General features: G+C 47.8%; 1 long non-coding RNA gene across 1 annotated transcript; it reads right to left on the minus strand.

The window, feature by feature from the left end:
• Positions 1-1,281: 1,281 nt before the first annotated feature.
• Positions 1,282-2,353, minus strand: LOC134987613 (uncharacterized). Its single transcript, XR_010193215.1, has 3 exons — positions 2,291-2,353; positions 2,003-2,215; positions 1,282-1,384 (listed from the first exon to the last, which is right to left on the minus strand). It is a non-coding gene; the product is annotated as an uncharacterized LOC134987613 (long non-coding RNA).
• Positions 2,354-23,281: the final 20,928 nt, after the last annotated feature.

The following is a 23,281-nucleotide window of genomic DNA, read 5'->3' on the forward strand; positions in this document are numbered from 1 at the left end:
TGTGTATGTCTTTTAACCACAGCCTAGATTTTGGAGGAGGTGATAGAATAATCTAACATATGTCCTAATGTTGACTATATATGTTTTTCAGGTGATGGGGGTTACGGCTGCTACTCTTGGCTCCTTACTCCATTGTCCCAACCTGATTCTCCTGCTGAACACAGTTATAATCATGCACATAAGGCTACGCGGAATGTGATAGAAAGATGTTTTGGGGTGCTGAAGTCACGTTTTCGGTGTCTGGATAAATCTGGTGGCCTTTTGTTGTATAGTCCCTCAAAGGTGACTCGGATTGTGTTCTGCTGCTGTTTTCTCCATAATCTGTGTTTAAGTCAACATCTGGCACATGGTGAGGGAGAAAGCAGTCAGCAAGCAGAGGAGTTAGATACATCTGGTGACAGTGTGAGTACAATTGTAGGGAGGCAGGTACGTCAAGAAGTGATCCTGCGATATTTTACAGGTAAGTTTTATTATGCTGTAATTATCCTTCACTAAACACTTTGCTCTACTTTCTATTGTGTGTTCTGTTACTTACTGTTTGTTGTTTATAGTGGTGTGTCCATTGTGCTTAGTTGATGCTAACAAAACATTTACAGTCATTACCCTTGAAAAACATAACTACATACATACAGACCAGCTTTAAAAATTTTGGAGACGGACACAGGAATGTTTTTTTTTAACAAATTTTTGTATTTATTTGCACAAAAAGATTGGTGTTATTTTTTTCGCTTGTGTGTGCTGGGTGCTGGCTCACTGGCACGTGCTCTTGAGGAACGCCGGACAGGGGAGGTTACTGGCGTTTGAACAGGGGTCGTGGTCCCCGAGCTGGAGGTAACTTGCTGAGCTCCCATCATAGCAATATTGCTGCTCAAATTATTTAAACTGGCAATCAGCTGAGTGTTTGTAGCAGTGTGGCTGGCTACAATCCTGGATAAGGCCTCATTCACCACTTGATTGTGTTGAATGATCTGAACGAGTGCCTGCTGATGTCGCTGTTGCTCATCTATAATGCGGGATAAATGTGCATTCATTTGGCTGTTTTCAGCCCTAATTTGCTCCATTGAGGTAGCCATTCTCCCTACTTGTACTATCAGTCTGCCCGAGTTGCGACTAATACGCGGTAGATGATGGGGCAGACTGGCAAGGTGTTGTGTATGTTGGGTCAGGGTGGCATTGCTTTGGGCCTGTTGGCTTGTCCAACTGGCCCAAAAATCGCCAGGAATTTGGCTTGGGGGCGGAGCTTGTGCCAGTTGGGGACTGATGGATGGTTGGGGTATATCCTGCAACTGTATTGGCATGCTTGGATCAACAGCTGTAAGTTGCAGTGTGAAGGATGGCTCTTGTTCTGGTCCCTGCTGGTCCTCGGCGGACATCAAGTTGTGCTCTGTATGGGGTAGGCAACATGCAATGTTGTAATTTTTTTTAATTTGGCCTGGCTAATGCAACACATTAATACATTCCTAATACTACATTTTTGCATTATTAGCACTTGTTTTTCTCAACGTTAACAATTTATAATTTTTATATTTTAAAAAACCAACACAGGCGCAAACATTGCCAAATTTGCATATTCCTCTCTTAACTAACTTCCCTCCACACCATTACACTGTTAGATTCCCTCCCCTCACCACGATATAGACTACTTACCTGTATAGTCCAGAGGAGCGGAGCAAGTAAGCCATCTACATACTGGACAGGGGCGATGTGTGAACACTCTAATGGTTTTTTTATTTCGGTCCAACATTTAATTTTATTCATATTTTTTTTAAAATGTGAACGTGTGTGTGCTTAATGTATCCTCAAATCTGTTGTTTTCATACAAATAGGTTGTCTAGACCATCCACTAAGACCTTATCTAATTTTATTAAAGCACCTTGAGCAATTGAAGACGTTACATCACATTGATTGTTGAGGAAAACATGTAAACTCCAAACCAACTAACAACATCTTAAGTGTACTGTGTATATTATTGCTTATGTGTTTAATTTATGTTTTTACTCACCAGATAACTGAGGTGATCTGGCCTCATCACTCTGCGAACTCGACAATAGTGCCAGTGGTGGCTGGGGTGACACTGCCGAAAGTCTTCGCCTGGGTGGGGATGATGGAGGTGCGGAATCAGAGCCAAGACGCCGTGTCTTAGTTGGCCTCCTGGGTAAGTGGCCCAAGCCCTGTGATGGGCGGCTTACAGGAGGTCGGCTTCCAGAAGCAGAACCTAGGTGCAAAATTTAAACTTAATATTTTGTACTTCTATGTGTTTTCAGAATATGTGACTACAGTGAAGACTTACCTGCAATACCGGCATCATCCTGACTTGTGTGAGGCCTGTCTGGGCGGCTGGTCTGTGTGACTGTGGAAAAAGTGACCCCAACATTATTACCATGTTTTTGGAAAAATGACCCACTGAAAACCATTAATGTACTGTAAGCATCTATATGGTTTTGTTTAAAACAAATTTTTAAGCTTAAGAGCTTCTACATTCATGATTTTGAGTTGAATATCAAAATGTACTTGATGTGGCACACAATAAATTTATTTAAAATAAGTTTTTGGTCTCAGATATTGCAGAGATTGAGTACTTGCAAATATTTTTAAAATGTAATGTTTTAAAAATTTCCCCGCTTTTCTGTTTGTTAAAAAAACAAAAACCTTTTGTGGATTTTAAACAAACACACATGTTCAAGCATTATCGCCAAAAATTGCAACAAAAAAAGAAAAAAAAACATTCAAAACACAAACACACCTTAAGGGAGCATAGGCATGCAATCTGTTTTGTGAGAAAAAAATCATCCTTTAAACTTTAAAAATGAAATTAACTAAATTTTACAGACATTTTAAGAACAATATTACAAAACAAACTTACCATCCTGCGTGGGTCGGTCCGAATCCCGGACATGAGTAGCAGACACCACTTCGCCAGGAATCAATGCCCGCACAGGCTCCTCCCAGTCCCGATAGCTTACACGTAAAGGTGGCCCACCTCCGGTTCTCCGTGCAGATTTGGACTCTTTGGCCATCTTGGCCTTGACACGCCGCTTAATATCATAGAAACGCTTGCGGCACGTGTCCTCTGTCCGCCTCACCACACCCTCACTATTCACAGCAAGTATGACTTGCCCCCACAGGGCAGACTTCCTGCGGGAGGACACCCTGGCAGCATCCTGACCAAACAATTGGCGATGGTGCTTCATCAGCTCACGCACCAACGCCATGTTTTCAGCATAGCTGAACTTTATATTCCTGCCAGTCTTGGTAGTGGTGCGTGGCTGCGGTGCCACAACACCATCACTATCACTGGAAAATCCAGCAACAGGCACCCCCTCCTCCTCCTCCTCACTAACCTCCTCCCTCTCACTACCCCCCTCCACCTCACTACCAGCCTCCACCTCACTACCAGCCTCCACCTCACTAACCTCCGCCACCACACTGACCTCTGAGTCGGACATGACAAACAACATAAAACACACAAAAATGAAAACACAAAACACACTCCTCCACTACTCCTACTACACACCACACAGCCAACACACACGCTCACTCACTCACAAACAATGACAAAAGACTGAAAAAAAAAAACAAGGACAAAAAAGTTTACAAACTGGGAAAAAACAATACTACAAAGATCACAAGACTACTAACACACACAGTACAGCACTCAACAATCACCAAACTCCTCTCCAAATCCACCAAAAACTCCACCAAACTCACCAACTCCAAATACACCTTCCTCTCTCCTCTCCACTAGCTAAACCCACGAGGTGCGGAGTGTTTGGGGCGTTTTTATAGTAACATGCACAGACACTCCTCCTTCACGAATACAACCAATCACGGCCGCGTGACGTAAACGAAACTTAGGAGTAAAAACGCGGCCGCAAATTCCAAATCACTGCCGTAACAGACTTGTGACGCAGTCGTAAAAAAAACGCAACAACGCGGCCGCAAAATAGCAAACGCGGCCGCATTCAGCAGCAAAAAAAACACGAATGACATCGACATCGGAAGATACGGAAAATACGAATACGACTGCTTAGTAAATGAGTCGTAATCAATTCAAAAAGTTGCAGATTTACACTGTCGATGTCAGTCGTGATTGAACTTGAACATGATTCTGAAAAATACGAATCTTAGTAAATATACCCCTATGTGTGCTTAAGATTTTGGCTTATGCTAGATTTTGGTTTATGTGAGATGTCATTGACATGTGAGATTAACTAGATAGTACACCAATCTAGCAGGCATTGACTTGCCAGCACAGTCTAAGCGGAAACCAAACTTAAAACCCTGAAACAAAAACTGGGCGTCCGTACTATTCGGATACCAATCCAACCATTTGGACATGGCGTCCAAATTAATTGGCGTTGAGGCCCTGTTGAGCGATCCCTCTCGCGCCGGGTTTTGCGTAGCTTTGCTTTCCCCTCGCGCCTTGCCGATTTCCTTTAAAACAGTTGGAGGCCGGGTGGAAGCCGCCACATTGCAAGCACGAATGTCGAAACCGACACTGCTTGCCGAAGGAACAGGTCGCATTATTAAATGCAAAGCACTTCCCCCTCGCGGCTGCCTGTCCTCCCCCGCGGATAGCCAACCTACCTCTCCTACCCGGTCCCCCTTCCGCGCTACTCCCCTGGGCGGACGACCCTGCGCGTTGCCCGTCCGCCCCCCGGATTCCGGGGCTCCTTTGCGGGTTGAGAAGCCCGGGTGACCTGGAGCCAGACCTCCACATCCTTGCACCCAAAGTCAATAATCTGTAAGCAGTCCTGCTTCTCTCGGAACTTCTCATCATACATCCGCCATTCGATTCCTGACGATGTGCGCTGCATATCGTGTATCAAGTGCAGGTATCGTATGACGTTCATGTGTTCCTCCGGCCTATCTTCCAGATAACATGCCGCAAAGACGCAGAAACCGGCCAGCCAGTTGTCGAAAGTATGGAAAGCCTCAGCTCCGATGCCTTTCTTAGCCGTCGCTGCCTTATACTCCTTCTTCGCGTCCTTAGTCAGCACGAACATATCCACGTAATCGCCTCAGCAGATCTTCCTACGGCAGCTATCCCGCAACCCCCTCAACACTGCCGTATAATCACAGTGGACTACTCCCGGCAAATCGCGGCGCTTCTTGGCACTGCGAGCGTCATCGCTAAGCCGCTTGCGTCTCTTCCACTTCTCCTGCTGCCCTGCCGCCCTCTTAGCGTACTTCGTCGCACGCTTTTTTGCCCTAGTCGTGCTACTAACTTCGGACGCTTGCGACGACAGGGATGAAGAAGAGGAGGAACTGAGAGAACTGGAGCGCACGCTGGAGCCCGACGCCGACTGCTCGACCTCACCTGACGCTGTCGACTGTTCGGACTGAGAGTCCTCCGGTGTGGAAACTTCGAAATCCTCCTCATCGCTCACGTCCACCTCAACCTCACCACGATCACCTGAAAAAGAAGACAAAGCACGGGACCCGGAAACCACTCCCGGGGCATGCCTAGCACTCCGGGGCAAAGACGTCCCCACCTCGCGTCCGCGCTTCGTCCGTACTGGACGGTGTCCCAACTGTGCCGTGGCTGCCCCCAGGTCACGGCAAGCGCGCGCTATTCGCTGAGCCGCTGACCCCGGCTGCATACCGGACACCCTTGCTTCCGCGCGCGCGCCGGAATGCCTTGCTACCCCCGGGGAGGCGGCTGCGTCCAATGGGCCCAAAGCCGCCACCACCATCGACAGGGCCGACGCCAACTCTCCGGAAGCCTCCTGACTTCCCCAAAATTCGCGGCCAGCACCGGCGGGAGCCCCCGCAGATGCCGGCGCACCTCTCCTGGCCCGTCAGCCGGCAGGCGCCAATAAGGGACCCAACGGCCAATGCCCCGTCTGGCCTTCTGGTGATCTGCTGGCCCCCCTGACCACAATTGGCGTGGCCCCCCACCAATCATCTATCCTATCCTGCGCTTGCTGGCCCTCACTATCACTGCTGTGCCTGCCACCGGCCCCCCCACGCATGCCCTCCCCCCGCAGGCCGGAGCTCTCTCCATCTGCAGGGAAGGCACCTCTGCGGGGCTCAATGCTGCCGCGCCCTATCCTGGGATGCCCCCCGCCGCCGCTCCCTGCCGGACTCCGGCTGTAAGGGAGGCAGCAGGGGAGACGTTGAACCTGGCGGCGCGGGCGTGCGTGAACCCCGTGCGTGCGGCCCGCCACTTCCTGCCACCCTCCTTCCAGCGTCCTGGCCACCAGAAAGCACCGCCGGACGAGACCCCGCGACAGGCCTCGTCGGACCTGCCGCCACTCTACGCCCCCCCGACCCCCTCGCCCGGCATCACTCCGCGGCCGTGACAAGGGGGACGGGTGGGGAGATGGGATGGGAGCCCCCGTAGGCCGCCCGCTCTGGCGCGCCCGCGGGTGCCTGCTCCCGGCAACCGCGCCTCACCCTCCAGAGGTGGCGGTGAAGGCCGATGCCCGGCCACCTCCGGTCGTCTCCCCCGTGCCCCCAGCCCCCCCTGCCGCTCGCGTCCGGAGGTTAACACCGGACCCGAAACCAGGGGCAGGGAAGACCATGTCCGTCCAGCCACCGCCACGCGGGCACCCGCGTCGGCGCCGGTGGATGGGGAACGGGCAGATGAGCCAGCAGGCCATCCGCGGACCCAGCTACACTGCCTGTAGAGCGGTAACGAGCTGGGGTCCCGGCAGAACGGAGGGGGCGAGAGGCGGCCATAATCCCAGAGAAGTATGTGGTGAGATGAGAGAGGAGGGTGATCTATAACAATACAGTGCAAACACCTGAACACTCTAACTAGCCTAGCTACAACACTAGTGAATATGCAATTCAGCAACACTCACCAGAAGGCAAACCAGAAGTAAGAGACCCTTAGCTAGCCTCTACATCCCTATATATATTGATCCCTCCCCTCTCTACCATTGGCTGTACTTTTCATAACAGTTAAGTCCACACCCCTCACAGGAGGTTTAACTCTCTCCATTCCTATGTCTGTCATTTCGCTCTCCTTCTGTTTTAAATGTAGGGCGATGTATCGGATGTACGATACGTCCGTAACCCAGATGTATGTGTTTCATTTTGGACTGAAATGAACTGAAACGTTTACAAAATTTTAAGGGCGCCAGAGTTAGGGTGTGTACACACGGTGAGATTCTTGCTATGCGCGATTTTTACTTGCGATTTCCCCTGAACTCCCCAGAGCCCAGATAGCACAGATTTTGACTAACTTTTCTTGAGATATGGACTATGTGTGCTTACGATTTTGGCTTATGTGAGATGTCATTGACATGTGAGATGAACTAGATCTAGCAAGGATTGACTTGCCTGCACAGTCTCATTTCTTGCGATGCCGACCTGGCGGGACTGCGCATCGGGATCGCAAGGTGACTGTCACCTTGCGATCTGCACTAACTTTTCTTGAGATTTTGACTATATAGTCAAAATCTCAAGAAAATATCTCCCCGTGTGTACACACCCTTAATATTTAAATACTGTTCAAGGCGGCTCACAAATATATTTTTAAAAATGGCTCATGTAATCCCAAACTAATATTATTCTAACATGTAAACTGACTGCACATTCAGTACTGAAGATACAGACATCTTGCCTTATTCAGATTAAGAGGCATATACTGGATTGCAAAATGTGTCGTAAATAAATCAGCATCTTTGCAACCCAAGTCACGAGCTGCATCTTCCTTCCCTTGGCTGTGCGCAGTCTAAGAACTATACCGTTAATTAACTGAGTAAGAAGCGTTCCTTATTTGCATAAAATGAGTGTGCCCTGCAGTGTAAACTCACTGTTTTTGAAAGCCGTTTTTAGCATAAATGGGCGTGTTTTCACCATGTGCGACCAATCGCATGCAGCTATCATTATCAATGTTACACTCACACCAGGGTTAGACCACCTGCAACACCTCCACCAGGCTGCGTTTCAGACTTTATGGTGACCTTTCTAGTCTCACTTTGCAACTGCATGCCCGAAACTGGCCTCATTCACATGTGGTTGGGGTAGCGGCTCATGCAGCAAAGTTTCCGCATGCGCGGGACCTTACTACACATGTGCAGTACGGGTCTGCGCAGTTGGTCACTGTACGGCATCAGACTGTTAGTGATTGACAGTCTGATGCCATTTGGGGGCGGGAAGGGGGCTGCAACGGCCTCCGTTTCTACAAACAAAGGTGTGTCACTGCCATTACAGGGAAGGGACGAGGCCAGGATCTCCGTCTTCCTGGCTTCTAGAGAGAGGACTTACGGCGGCGGGGTTGTGCAACCCCATAGGTCACGCCAGAGGAGGATTTAGACCTCATGGGGCCCTAAGCGAAATACCGATTTGGGGCCCCCCTACCTCAAACAATCCATAGCACTATATTTTTGTTCTGACTTATGCCCCCTTACATTACAGATGGAGTTCCGTCTGTGCCTGGGCCTATCACCGCGTCTGGGGCGCGCACGTGTCCGTGACATGCACGCGCCCCATTCACTGGAATGAGAGCGTCTGTGTGCACTCCCGGCGGGGCTAAGCGGCGACCAATCAGACAGAGAGTGCCCCATAGAGGTACTGTGCCCCACGGTGCGCGCGCGCCAAAAAAATGGGTGTGGCCAATTAAAATGGGACGTGAAACACAGACATATGCCCCCAATAGTGCAGTGCCAGATCCACAATTACACCCACAGTGCCAGATCCACAATTGACCCCACAGTGCCAGGTATACAAGTGCCCCCACAGTGCCAGGTATACAAATGCCCCCACAGTGCCAGATCCACAAATGCCCCCACAGTGCCAGATCCACAAATGCCCCCAGTGCCAGGTATACAAATGCCCCCACAGTGCCAGATCCACAATTGCCCCCACAGTGCCAGATCCACAATTGCCCCCACAGTGTCAGATCCACAATTGCCCCCACAGTGTCAGGTAATACCTGACACTGTGGGGGCAATTGTGGATCTGACACTGTGGGGGCAATTGTATACCTGACAGGTATACAAATGCCCACACAGTGCCAGGTAAACAATTGCCCCCACCGTGCCAGGTATACAAATGCCCCACAGTGCCAGCCAATTGCCCCCACAGTGCCAGGTATACAATTGCCCCCACAGCAGCCAGTGCTGCAGCTGCTTACCACTGCTGCTGCTGCTCCTCCTCCGGGCTCCGGCTGTGAGGGACGGGTGAGTCAGGAGAGGAGAGCGCCCGCCAGCGTGGCTGTGTCTGGCGCAGCGGCGTATAGCGGACTTCGTTCAAACCAGCCGCCGGTTCGTGAGCCAATCAGAGCTCGCGGACCGGCGGCTTCTGATTGGCTGCCGGTCCGCGAGCTCTGATTGGCTCACGAACCGGCGGCTGGTTTGAAGTCCGCTATATGGGCGCTCTCCTCTCCTGACAGCTGAGACACGCTGCCGCCGGACTGAGCGGCAGCGTGTCTCAGTGACACAAGCGGGGGGCCTGCTTCGGGCCCCCTGACTCAGCGGGCCCTAGGCAACCACTTAGGTTGCCTAGCGGCAAATCTGCCACTGGGTCACTCAGCTGGCTGATGGTGCCAAGGAAGATCCGATACTGCATCCTTAGACACAGTTCGGATCAGTAATACAGCAGGAGGTGTGATGCAGTGGCGTGCGGTGGGGTGAGGCAGGTGAGGCAAAGCCTTTCCTGTCATACTATCATTTGTGCCAGAGTTTTGACTGAATAAAGTATATGAAAAATACAAATAATTTGTTTGAAATATCTTCTTTGCATTATTCTAATGATTTTTATACCCAAAACTCTGGAGTAAAAGGTCTATGGCAGGTGAGGCAGTGCCTCACCTGCTATCTTTTCCGAACATCTCTGATCAAAACTCACCAAATTTCCAGGAGTTTATACTGCTGCACCTGTGCATAATGCCCAGATGTACGCTTTGGTTCATATATTGCGTGTAAATCTGTCTCTGGGGCTTGCCAGTGCCTCCTTAGCCATTTAGCTCACCGCACGTCCCTGGTGTGACGCCCTCTGCTGCATCACCATATTAATGCTATTGCTGTTGCTGCTTCTATGTAAGCAGCAATATCACCTCTGTCTACATCTGAATCATGCCCACTATGTCCTAAATGTACACTGGCTGCGACTACACGCCCACATCTCACAACTGCACGCCCACTTCCCATGACTGAATACCCATTCCAGCCTGGTCTGGGTCCTTAGTCATACGCAAGCCATTTACAAAGTAAAAGATGCAGATTGTGAACATTTGCGCATGTGCAATGAAGCAGAATGCAACGTGTGACAAGAAAAAATAAGAATTTACTTACCGATAATTCTATTTCTCGTAGTCCGTAGTGGATGCTGGGGACTCCGTCAGGACCATGGGGAATAGCGGCTCCGCAGGAGACAGGGCACAAAATGAAAAGTTTGACCACTAGGTGGTGTGCACTGGCTCCTCCCCCTATGACCCTCCTCCAAGCCTCAGTTAGGATACTGTGCCCGGACGAGCGTACACAATAAGGAAGGATTTTGAATCCCGGGTAAGACTCATACCAGCCACACCAATCACACTGTACAACCTGTGATCTGAACCCAGTTAACAGCATGATAACAGAGGAGCCTCTGAAAAGATGGCTTCCAACAATAATAACCCGATTTTTGTAACAATAACTATGTACAAGTATTGCAGACAATCCGCACTTGGGATGGGCGCCCAGCATCCACTACGGACTACGAGAAATAGAATTATCGGTAAGTGAATTCTTATTTTCTCTGACGTCCTAAGTGGATGCTGGGGACTCCGTCAGGACCATGGGGATTATACCAAAGCTCCCAAACGGGCGGGAGAGTGCGGATGACTCTGCAGCACCGAATGAGAGAACTCCAGGTCCCCCCTAGCCAGGGTATCAAATTTGTAGAATTTTACAAACGTGTTCTCCCCTGACCACGTAACTGCTCGGCAGTGTTGTAATGCCGAGACCCCTCGGGCAGCCGCCCAAGGTGAGCCCACCTTCCTTGTGGAGTGGGCATTTACAGATTTTGGCTGTGGCAGGCCCTGCCACAGAATGCGCAAGTTGAATTGTGCTACAAATCCAACGAGCAATCGTCTGCTTAGACGCAGGAACACCCAGCTTGTTGGGTGCATACAGTATAAACAGCGAGTCAGACTTTCTGACTCCAGCCGTCCTTGAAATATATATATATATATATATATTTTTAAGGCTCTGACAACGTCGAACAACTTGGAGTCCTCCAAGTCGCTAGAAGCCGCAGGCACTACAATAGGTTGGTTCAGGTGAAACGCTGATACCACCTTAGGGAGAAACTGAGGACGCGTCCGCAGTTCTGCCCTGTCCCAATGGAAAATCAGATATGGCTTTTGTACGAAAAAGCCGCCAATTCTGACACTCTCCTGGCCGAAGCCAGGGCCAGTAGCATGGTCACTTTCCATGTAAGATATTTCAAATCCACCGATTTGAGTGGCTCAACCAATGGGATTTGAGGAATCCCAAAACTACATTGAGATCCCACAGTGCCACTGGAGGCACAACCGGGGCTGTATATGTAGTACTCCTTTGACAAAAGCTTGGACTTCAGGAACTGAAGCCAATTCTTTCTGGAAGAAAATCGACAGGGCCGAAATTTGAACCTTAATGGACCCCAATTTGAGGCCCATAGACAATCCTGTTTGCAGGAAATGTAGGAATCGACCCAGTTGAAATTCCTCCGTCGGAGCCCTCTCCTTCAGGATCCGGCGTTCAACCGCCATGCCGTCAAACGCAGCCGCGGTAAGTCTAGAGGTAGAGTGCACGGATCCTCCGTGCGCATCTCTTGAAGTTCCGGGTACCAAGTCTTTCTTGGCAAATCCGGAACCACGAGTATCGTTCTTACTCCCCTTCGCCTTATAATTCTCAGTACCTTGGGTATGAGAGGCAGAGGGGGGAACACATACATTGACTGGTACACCCATGGTGTTACCAACGCGTCCACAGCTATTGCCTGAGGGTCTCTTGACCTGGCGCAATACCTGTCCAGTTTTTTTTTGTTGAGGCGGGACGCCATCATGTCCACCTTTGGTTTTCCGAACGGTTCACAATCATGTGGAAAACTTCTGGATGAAGTCCCCACTCTCCCGGGTGGTGATCGTGTCTGCTGAGGAAGTCTGCTTCCCAGTTGTCCACTCCCGGAATGAACACTGCTGACAGTGCTATCACATGATTTTCTGCCCAGTGAAAAATCCTTGCAGCTTCCGCCATTGCCCTCCTGCTTCTTGTGTCGCCCTGTCTGTTTACGTGGGCGACTGCCGTGGTGTTGCCCTACTGGTTCAACACCGGCTGACCCTGAAGCAGAGGTCTTGCCAGGCTTAGAGCATTGTAAATTGCCCTTAGCTCCAGTATATTTATGTGAAGTGAAGTCTCCAGGCTTGACCACACTCCCTGGAAATTTCTTCCCTGTGTGACTGCTCCCCAGCCTCTCAGGCTGGCATTCTTGGTCACCAGGACCCAGTCCTGAATGCCGAATCTGCGGCCCTCCAAAAAGGTGAGCACTCTGCAACCACCACAGAAGAGACCCCCTTGTCCTTGGAGACGGCGCTATCCGCTGATGCATCTGAAGATGCGATCCGGACCATTCGTCCAGCAGATTCCACTGAAAGGTTCTTGCGTGGAATCTGCCGAATGGAATCGCTTCGTAAGAAGCCATCATTTACCCAGGACTCTTGTGCATTGATGCACTGACACTTTTCCTGGTTTTAGGAGGTTCCTGACTAGCTCGGATAACTCCCTGGCTTTCTCCTCCGGGAGAAAAACCTTTTTCTGAACTGTGTCCAGAATCATCCCTAGGAACAGCAGACGTGTCGTCGGGCTCAGCTGGGATTTTGGAAAATTTAGAATCCACCCGTGCTGTTGCAGCACTACTTCGGTTAGTGCTACACCGGCCTCTAACTGTTCTCTGGATCTTGCCCTTATCAGGAGATCGTCCAAGTAAGGGATAATTAATACGCCTTTTCTTCGAAGAAGAATCATCATTTCGGCCATTACCTTGGTAAAGACCCGGGGTGCCGTGGACAATCCAAACGGCAACGTCTGAAACTGATAGTGACAGTTTTGTACCACGAACCTGAGGTACCCTTGGTTTGAAGGGCAAATTTGGACATGGAGGTAAGCATCCTTGATGTCCAAGGACACCATAAAGTCCCCTTCTTCCAGATTCGCTATCACTGCTCTGAGTGATTTCATCTTGAACTTGAACCTTTGTATGTAAGTGTTCAAAAGATTTCAGACTTAGAATAGGTCTCACCGAGCCGTCCGGCTTCGGTACCACAAACAGCGTGGAATAATACCCCTTTCCTTGACTATTACTTGCTGGGAATACAGCTTGTGAATAGCTTCCAACACCGTCTCCCTGTCGGAGGGAGATGTTGGTAAAGCAGACTTCAGGAATCTGCGAGGAAGAGACGTCTCGAATTCCAATCTGTACCCCTGTGATACTACCTGCAGGATCCAGGGGTCGACTTGCGAGTGAGCCCACTGCGCGCTGAAATTCTTGAGACGACCCCCCCACCGGACCTGAGTCCGCTTGTAAGACCCCAGCGACATGCTGAGGACTTTTCAGAAGCGGGGGAGTGCTTCTGCTCCTGGGAAGGAGCTGCTTGCTGCAGTCTCTTACCCTTTCCTTTGCCTCGGGCAGATATGAATGGCCTTTTGCCCGCTTGTTCTTATGAGAACGAAAGGACTGAGGCTGAAAAGACGGTGTCTTTTTCTGTTGGGAGGTGACCTGAGGTAAAAAAGGTGGATTTTCCGGCTGTTGCCGTGGCCACCAAGTCCGATAGACCAACCCCAAATAATTCCTCCCCTTTATACGGCAAACTTCCATATGCCGCTTGGAATCCGCATCACCTGACCACTGTCGCGTCCATAAACTTCTTCTGGCAGAAATGGACAGCGCACTTACCCTTGATGCCAGAGTGCAAATATCCCTCTGTGCATCTCGCATATAAAGAAAATGCATCCTTTAAATGCTCTATAGTCAATAAAATATTGTCGCTATTCAGGGTATCAATATTTCCAGTCAGAGATTCCGACCAAACCCCCCCAGCACTGCACATCCATGCTGGGGCGATTGCTGGTCGCAGTATAACATCAGTATGTGTGTATATACTTTTTAGAGTATGTTCCAGCCTCCTATCAGCTGGATTTTGAGGGCGGCCGTATCAGGAGACGGTAACGCCACTTGTTTTGATAAGCGTGTGAGCGCCTTATCTACCCTAGAGGGTGTTTCCCAGCGCGCCCTAACCTCTGGCGGGAAAGGGTATAATGCCAATAACTTCTCTGAAATTAGCAACTTCCTATCGGGGGTAACCCACGCTTCATCACACACTTCAATCAATTCATCTGATTTCAGGAAAAACTACAGGTAGTTTTTTCACACCCCACATAATACCCATTTTTGTGGTACTTGTAGTATCAGAAATATGTAACGCCTCCTTCATTGCCGTGATTATGTAACGTGTGGCCCTACTGGAAAATACGTTTGTTTCTTCACCGTCGACACTGGAGTCAGTGTCCGTGTCTGTCGACCGACTGAGGTAATGGGCGTTTTAAAGCCCCTGACGGTGTTTGAGACGCCTGGACAGGTACTAATTGGTTTGCCGGCCGTCTCATATCGTCAACCGACCTTGTAGCGTGTTGACACTATCACGTAATTCCATAAATAAAGCCATCCATTCCGGTGTCGACTCCCTAGGGGGTGACATCCCATTACAGGCAATTGCTCCGCCTCCACACCAACATCGTCCTCATACCTGTCGACACACACGTACCGACACACAGCACACACACAGGGAATGCTCTGATAGAGGACAGGACCCCACTAGCCCTTTGGGGAGACAGAGGGAGAGTTTGCCAGCACACACCAAAGCGCTATAATTATACAGGGACCACCTTATAGTAAGTGTTTTCCCTTATAGCAGCTTAATATATAATAATATCGCCAAAAAATGCCCCCCCTCTCTGTTTTAACCCTGTTTCTGTAGTGCAGTGCAGGGGAGAGCCTGGGAGCCTTCCCACCAGCGGATCTGTGTGGGAAAAATGGCGCTGTGTGCTGAGGAGATAGGCCCCGCCCCCTTCACGGCGGGCTCTTCTCCCGGTTTTTTCTGTAATCCTGGCAGGGGTTAAATACATCCATATAGCCTAGGGGCTATATGTGATGTATTTTTAGCCAGTAAAGGTAATTACATTGCTGCCCAGGGCGCCCCCCCCCAGCGCCCTGCACCCTCAGTGACCGCGGTGTGAAGTGTGCTGAGAGCAATGGCGCACAGCTGCAGTGCTGTGCGCTACCTTAAGAAGACTGGGAAGTCTTCAGCCGCCGATTTCTGGACCTCTTCTCTCTTCAGCATCTGTAAGGGGGCCGGCGGCGCGGCTCCGGTGACCCATCCAGGCTGTACCTGTGATCGTCCCTCTGGAGCTAGTGTCCAGTAGCCTAAGAAGCCAATCCATCCTGCACGCAGGTGAGTTCGCTTCTTCTCCCCTTAGTCCCGCGTTGCAGTGAGCCTGTTGCCAGCAGGACTCACTGAAAATAAAAAACCTAACAAACTTTTATTCTAAGCAGCTCTTTAGGAGAGCCACCTAGATTGCACCCTTCTCGGCCGGGCACAAAAACCTAACTGAGGCTTGGAGGAGGGTCATAGGGGGAGGAGCCAGTGCACACCACCTAGTGGTCAAACTTTTAATTTTGTGCCCTGTCTCCTGCGGAGCCGCTATTCCCCATGGTCCTGACGGAGTCCCCAGCATCCACTTAGGACGTCAGAGAAATACACACATCGTGTTTACGTCCAACTGTGACTTAGGGGGACATTTACTAAGCAGTGATAAGAGCAGAAAAGTGAGCCAGTGAAGAAGTTGCCCATGGCAACCAATCAGCACTGAAGTAACATCTATAATTTGCATACTATAAAATGGTACAGAGCTGCTGATTGGTTGATGGGGCCACTTCTCGTGACGCTGACTTCTTCAATATATAACTTTATCAATCCAAACTGTTTACAAGTCACGTGACCAGTCGATTCCGACCACGTGACACTAACTCCCTAAAACAAAAACCATGTGTAGATAGGTGCAGCATCATTCTAACGCGAGACCAGGTCACGTGACCGGCAAACGCCCGATCACGTGACCGGAACTTCATGCGTTCCAGCAATGAATATACAATCCGGAAAAGAATATCTAATACGAACGCCCTCTAACTAGCAGATCATGTGACACCATCACATGACTCATAGATAAGTCCTTATTGGCCAAATTTTCGATCCGAAATCACATGACCGGAATTATTGTACTTAATAAAATAAACTAACCAGTTATTTCTCTCGTTTCCAGCTTCGTTTTTAACAAACACATAACTGAAATGATGTTTTATGATAATACTAAACACCAGACCGATTTCTGTAACGTTTTTGGTAATATGTCTAGATTAACAATTAAACATCAGCTGTCTCCAATGATGACATCACTTCCCCTATAAAAGGGTGATCAGTCTCAATGCCACATTACCTTTGACAAAGCTGCCTGGAGCAGCGAAACGCGTTAGGCAAAGACCAGAGTGGACACACGCTGACCAGCACTTCCATCACGCCACCACTTGCAGTCAGGACCTCTGCTTCTACCCTCATCTCCGTGAACCAGGACCCCTATTGGCATTGCCATTGCCTATTACATCTGGAGGATCCACTTAACGGAACACGGAGTTCCAAGTTAACTGTGAACCAGGACCCCATCTATAACCGTTGCTATACGGAACTGCACCTAACGGGATCCATCCCAAAACGGAACACAGACTTGGTAAATACATCCAATCGGATGAACTTGTTACTATCTGGTCCATCACTATGACTGTGCTTATATTGGTGTGTGCATAAATTATTTGGAAGTCAGCATAAACAAATTCCCAAGTCCACCTGTAGTCATTCAAGAGACGTATTAGTTTTTTATTGTGTTAAAGTATCTGCATTTTTATCCATAAAAAATCTTTTATATTATATATTAAAACATTCATTTATAAACTCTATTGTGTCAAGCAGCGCTGTATATTCTTTCTTTTCATAGGGGGAGGAGCCAGTGCACACCACCTAGTGGTCAAACTTTTAATTTTGTGCCCTGTCTCCTGCGGAGCCGCTATTCCCCATGGTCCTGACGGAGTCCCCAGCATCCACTTAGGACGTCAGAGAAATACACACATCGTGTTTACGTCCAACTGTGACTTAGGGGGACATTTACTAAGCAGTGATAAGAGCAGAAAAGTGAGCCAGTGAAGAAGTTGCCCATGGCAACCAATCAGCACTGAAGTAACATCTATAATTTGCATACTATAAAATGGTACAGAGCTGCTGATTGGTTGATGGGGCCACTTCTCCACTGGCTCACTTCTCCACTCTTATCACTGCTTAGTAAATGTCCCCCTAAGACATTTACATGGAACACATGGCTAACTTCCTCAATGGCAATCTGTTTTGTATAGTGCATTAGATGTCTGTTATTATTATTATTATTATTACTCAAACTGTACATAGTCTTATGGTAGGAGATAGCAAAACAGTATATTTGCATATTCCACCTAGAACCATATAAGTATATGACTATGTATAGTTTAGCAGCTGCTGGGATTGCTGAGAGTCGGCTTGCAGATAACTCAGATAACAATGTGATATTTTTAGCCCAAGAGCTGATTTTGCCATGTATCCATGTGGAGGGTCACAGTCCACCGTTACTGTAGTACATACAGATTTGTTTGTGACCTTATGAACATTTGAAAACAATGGTAATAAAAGGAAATGACTCTTGTTCTACAATGATGTCACGTCTATTGATGCCAGAATCAGGGAGACTGTAACTTGCTGCTAACTGGTGATTTCCTCACATTCAGTGGAAGGTCATTTCAGTAACCCAGAAAAACCTCCTCACAGTATAACTTTAGGCACTAAGGGCATGGTTCCGACATGGTGTTCGCACAGCGGCGCGGCAGGGATATAGATACAGAATTTATGGATTATATTGGGCATTCCTGGGCAGCAGCTGGGAAGCAGCGGGCGCATACAATGAGATAGCGTGCTATAGGTGTGTAATGGGTATAAACCTCCTAATGGCTGAGGGGCGTACCTCCCTCATGACAGTAAACAAATCAAAACAACTTTTACTATAAAATAACGACACAGAGACATGTATTTTGGCAGAAAGTTGTTAGCTATTTATTAATAATCTAATAACTAGAAAAAAACTGTAATAAAATGATATTAATTTGTATATTTAAGATAAAGAGTATGGTGGCCAGAAAAAGAACGGCTGAAATCCAACGACAAAAACCCCCAAGCTAGTTAAACTCTAAACCAATCAGAACCAACCAAACATAGGTATCCACTCAGACCTTCTACCTTGACTACCCACCCTGAAGGGTGATGACCCTGCCCCCTGAAGGGTGGTCCAGCAGATATAACAGTCAACGAAGGTGAGTGCACCTAAACCACACCAAACCGACTAAAAAACTGTGACTAACACGAGAACCTGCCGCTCTTTTCCGCCAAGAAATAGCTAACGAGAAAAAAACACCGCTAACAACCTTAAACCAAAACACAATGAATAATAAAATTAAAGAGGGGCGGGAGGGCGGGAAGGCAAAAGGAAAGAGACAATACACACCAGATACAGCCCAATTTATTCACTGACACCACCCCTAACTTTTCTAATTGGCTGTAACCTGTCATACCATATTGATCCACCCCCAGCCCAGGAGGTTTAACTCTCTCTATTCCAGGTATGGTCATTCTGCTCTCCTATTGCTGAAAGCGGCTGCATACAGAGACACATAACTGGTCATATTGCAAGCCATGCTCAGACAGAATAACTGCGCCTGCTTTAGCACTGGTGCAAGTGTTATGGTGCCACCTATGGTATGCCACCACTCCTGGCACAGCAGTTGCTGGACTTTGCTGGTACCTAGGAGGGACTACAACTTCAAAGAGAAATGGATTCACAGAGAAGGGATTCCAAAGCACTCCAGAAAGTTCTGGAATAATGGGCTATATGGGAGAAGTCAGAGTAACATACGCTCCAGAGTTCTCTGATTGGGGTTGGGAAATTCTGTTATAAATACCCTGGGTGCTGGTTAAACCACACGTCACAGAATTGTATCAATGAATTCAGAATGAGGTTTATTTGGGGAAATTACAATGGCAGCAGGGTGCAGGTAAACTTATTATGCAGACAAGCAATTAATAAGGCAGATATACTTGAGTGCAGATATAATTGAAATGCAGATTATTTTGACAATACAGATTTTCTTGGCATGGCATATTATCTTGAGTAGACAGATTACTTTGACAAGGCAACAATGCCTAGCAAAGCAGATCACCAGGAACCTTGGCAAGGCAAAACATTAAGGGTAAGTCCAAGCTGTAGTTCCTTGGCTTAGCAGATCCAGAAATAAACCTATAATATTAACAGGGGCAGGAATCCATAAAACATGAGCATCAGTAAACAACAATGACCTAGCCCTGAGTGCTGGAATATGACAGACTAAATAGACAGCTGTCAGGTGTAGTACATGCTGGTAATTAAATAAGCCATTACCCAATACCTGAGAACAGAACAAAGTCTAAATAGTAGCATCTCTGGTAAGGACCAGTACTGCAGCTCACATAATAGGAGCATTGGCTACTCTTAGTGGCAGGAAACTATATTGCCGGGAAAACACACAGCAAAATAGACAGCGTTCTAACACTCCATGACTGTATGTTTCCCTCCATGTATCTATGTGGCATCTTCATGCCTCTATGAGCCCTCTTCATATCTCAATGTGCCCCTCTGTATATCTGTATGTCCCCCTTCATGTGTCTATGTACCCCCTCCATGTCTCTATGTAACCCCTCTATGTCTCTTTGTGCCCCCACCATGTCTCTATGTGCCCCCTCAATGTTATGAACCCCCTGAGTGCTGGTTAATCCAGTGGTTCTCAACCTCGGTCCTCAAGTACCCCCAACAGTTCATGTTTTCCAGGTCTCCTCACGGGATTGCAAGTGAAATAATTTGCTCCACCTGTGGGTCATTTAAAATGTGTCAGTGAGTAATGAATACACCTGTTCAACTGCTAGGTGACCTGGAAAACATGACCTGTTGGGGGTACTAGAGGACCGTGGTTGAAAACCACTGTGTTAATCCACAAGTAACATAATTGTATCAGTAAATTCAGAATTAAGTTTATTGTGGGAAATTACAATGGCTAGAGGATGCAGGTAAACTTGATATGTAGACAAACACTTGATAAGGCAGATACACTTGAAATGCAGATTACTTTGACAATACAGATTTTCTTGGCATGGCAAATTAATTTGATAATCCAGATTACTTTGGAAATACTTATCAAAGCAGATCACCAGGTATCCAGGTATCTTGGCAAGACAGATCCAGAAAACACGAACAGGTAATATTAACAGAAGCAGGAATCCAAAAGATGTGAAAATCAATGACCCAGCCCTGAGTGCTGGGATTAGTCAGACTAAATTGGTAACTGTCAGGTGTAGTCCATGCTGGTAATAAAATCATCTATTACCCAACACTTGAGCACAAAACAGAAGGCCTAATTCAGACCTGATTACTCCTCTGTGAATTTGCAGAGGTCTCTGAGTAGATAGTCGCCGCCCATAGAGAGTGAAAACCTGCCCTGTGCAAGTGTGCGAATGCATGTGTATGCCGTGCGAAAACTTTGCCAGACTGCGGACATCGGCAAATCCGTTCGCAACTCACTCACCATCGAAATATTTTTCCAGTCTGTGCGTAGCCCAGGACTTACTACTACAGTGCGATAGAATCGGGCTGTTCGGGGCTGGAGCTGATGTTACACACCCTCCCAGAAAACGCTTGGGAACACCTGCATTTTTCCTGACACTCCCAGAAAACGGCCAGTTACCACCCACAAACGTCCGCTTCCTGTCAATCACCTTGCGTACGTCTAGCGATCAAAATTTTCGCACCATTCTGTCAATGTTTGGGCTCACACCTGTGCATTGCGGTGCATACACATGCGCAGTCATTCAATACTCATCCGCTGTGCGATTTCGCACTACAGTGACCAGGTCTGAATTAGGTATAGAGTCCAAAGAGCAGCACCTCCTGTAAGGACCAGTATTGCAGTTCATATAACAGGAGCCCTGGCTGCCCCGGTGGTGGGGAAATATTCTGCCGGGAAAACACAGCAAACCAGAGAGAATTTTAACAGTATGCCCCCTTTCAGAAGGCAAATTCCAGAAGCCTTAATGTTTATCTCCTCTTGAAACTCTGGCAAAATAGGCACCTCTTGGACCTCTGGAGTAGCAGTTGGCACCTCTTGAACCTGTAGCAAAACACATAAATTAGGTTGGTGGCCGGTGGGGGGGGGGGTCACTCGGATCAATGGCACCCAGGTGGAGGGACAGGACCATTGCAGAAACTGGCAAGCAGGAGTCTAGGTGTGGCTCTGGCAGACATGAGTCCCCCTGGTAGAGGTGAGTCCCCCTGTGGGGCTGTGGCCTTAGGGACCCCTTCTAGCATAGCAGTTGCTGGGCTTTGCTGGTACCTAGGAAAGACTTCAGCTTCAAAGAGAAGTGGATTTACAGAGAAGAAAGGGATTTCAAAGCATTACAGAAAGTTCTGCAATAATGGGCTATATGGGAGAAGTCAGAGAAGTCAGCTGGTTAAACCACACATCACAGAATTGTATCAGTGAATTCAGAATGAGGTTTATTTGGGGAAATTACAATGATAGCAGGATGTAGGTATACTTGATATGCAGACAAACAATAAGGCAGATATACTTGAGTGCAAATATAATTGAAATTCAGATTACTTTGACAATACAGATTTTCTTGGCATGGCATATTAATTTGATAACAGATTACTTTGACCAGGCAACAATACCTAGTTAAGCAGATCACTGGGAACCTTGGCAAGGCAAAACATGAAGCGTAAATCCAAGCTGTAGTTCCTTGGCTTGACAGATCCAGAAATCATGAACAGATAATTTTAACAGGGGCAGGAATCCATAAAACATGCGCATCAGTGAACAACAATGACCTAGCATGAATGCTGGAATAAGAATAAATAAGCAGCTGTCAGGTGTAGTACATGCTAGTAATTAAATCACCCATTACCCAATACCTGAGAACAGAACAAAGTACAAAGAGCAGCATCTCTAGTAAAGACCAGAACTGCAGCTCTCATAATAGGTGCCTTGGCTGCCCTTAGTTGTGGGAAAATATACTGATGGGAAACACGAAAAAACAGACAGCGTTCTAACACTCCAAAACAGTCAGCGTTCTAACACTCTATGTGCCCTCTCCATGCCTCTATATGCATCCTCCATGTCTGTATGTGTCCCTCCATGTCTCCCTGTTCCCCCACCATGTCTCTATGTGCTCCCCCATTTCTCTATATGCCCCCCAATTTCTCTATGTGCTTTGTCTACATGTGCCTCTCTATATCTCTATGTGCCCCCTCCATGTCTTTCTGCCCCCTTCATGTTGTTATGTGTCCTCCCCATGTCTCTATATGCCCCCGCCATATCTCTATGTGCCCCCACCATGTCTTAATGCACCCCCTCCATGACTCTGTGTACCCCCTTCATGTCTGTATAGAAACATAGAAACAAAGAATTTGACGGCAAATAAGAACCACTTGGCCCATCTAGTCTGCCCCTTTTTTTTTTTTACATTATTTTTATCTCTAACCTTATTTGATCCTTATTTCTTTGTAAGGATATCCTTATGTCTATCCCATGCACGTTTAAATTGCTCTACTGTCTTAGCCTCTACCACCTCTGATGGGAGGATATTCCACTTGTCCACTACCCTTTCTGTGAAGTAATTTGTCCTCAAATTTCCCCGTAACCTCCCCTTCCCCCCTCCAGTCTCAGTGCATGTCCTCGTGTCCTATTACTTCTCTTCATTTGGACAATGTTTCCCTCCTGGACTTTGTTAAAACCCTTGATATATTTGAAAGTTTCTATCATGTATCCCCTTTCCCTTCTCTGCTCTAAACTATACATATTGAGATTTCTTAGTCTTTCTGGGTATGTTTTGTGATGTAGGCCATGCACCATTTTAGTTGCCCTTCTTTGTGCAATTTCTAATGTATTAATATCCTTTTGAAGATATGGCCTCCAGAATTGAACATAGTATTCTAGATGAGGCCGTACCAATGACCTATACAGTGGCATTATTACTTCTTTCTTTCTTGATTGTTACATTGCTTACCTGCCTTTAAGTCACCTGAAATAGTGACTCCTAGATCCCTTTCCTCCTCAGTAGTTTCCAGTATAGTGCCATCTCCTATATATTTGC

This window comes from Pseudophryne corroboree, chromosome 2 (genome assembly GCF_028390025.1).
Source record: "Pseudophryne corroboree isolate aPseCor3 chromosome 2, aPseCor3.hap2, whole genome shotgun sequence".
NCBI classification, from domain to species: domain Eukaryota; kingdom Metazoa; phylum Chordata; class Amphibia; order Anura; family Myobatrachidae; genus Pseudophryne; species Pseudophryne corroboree.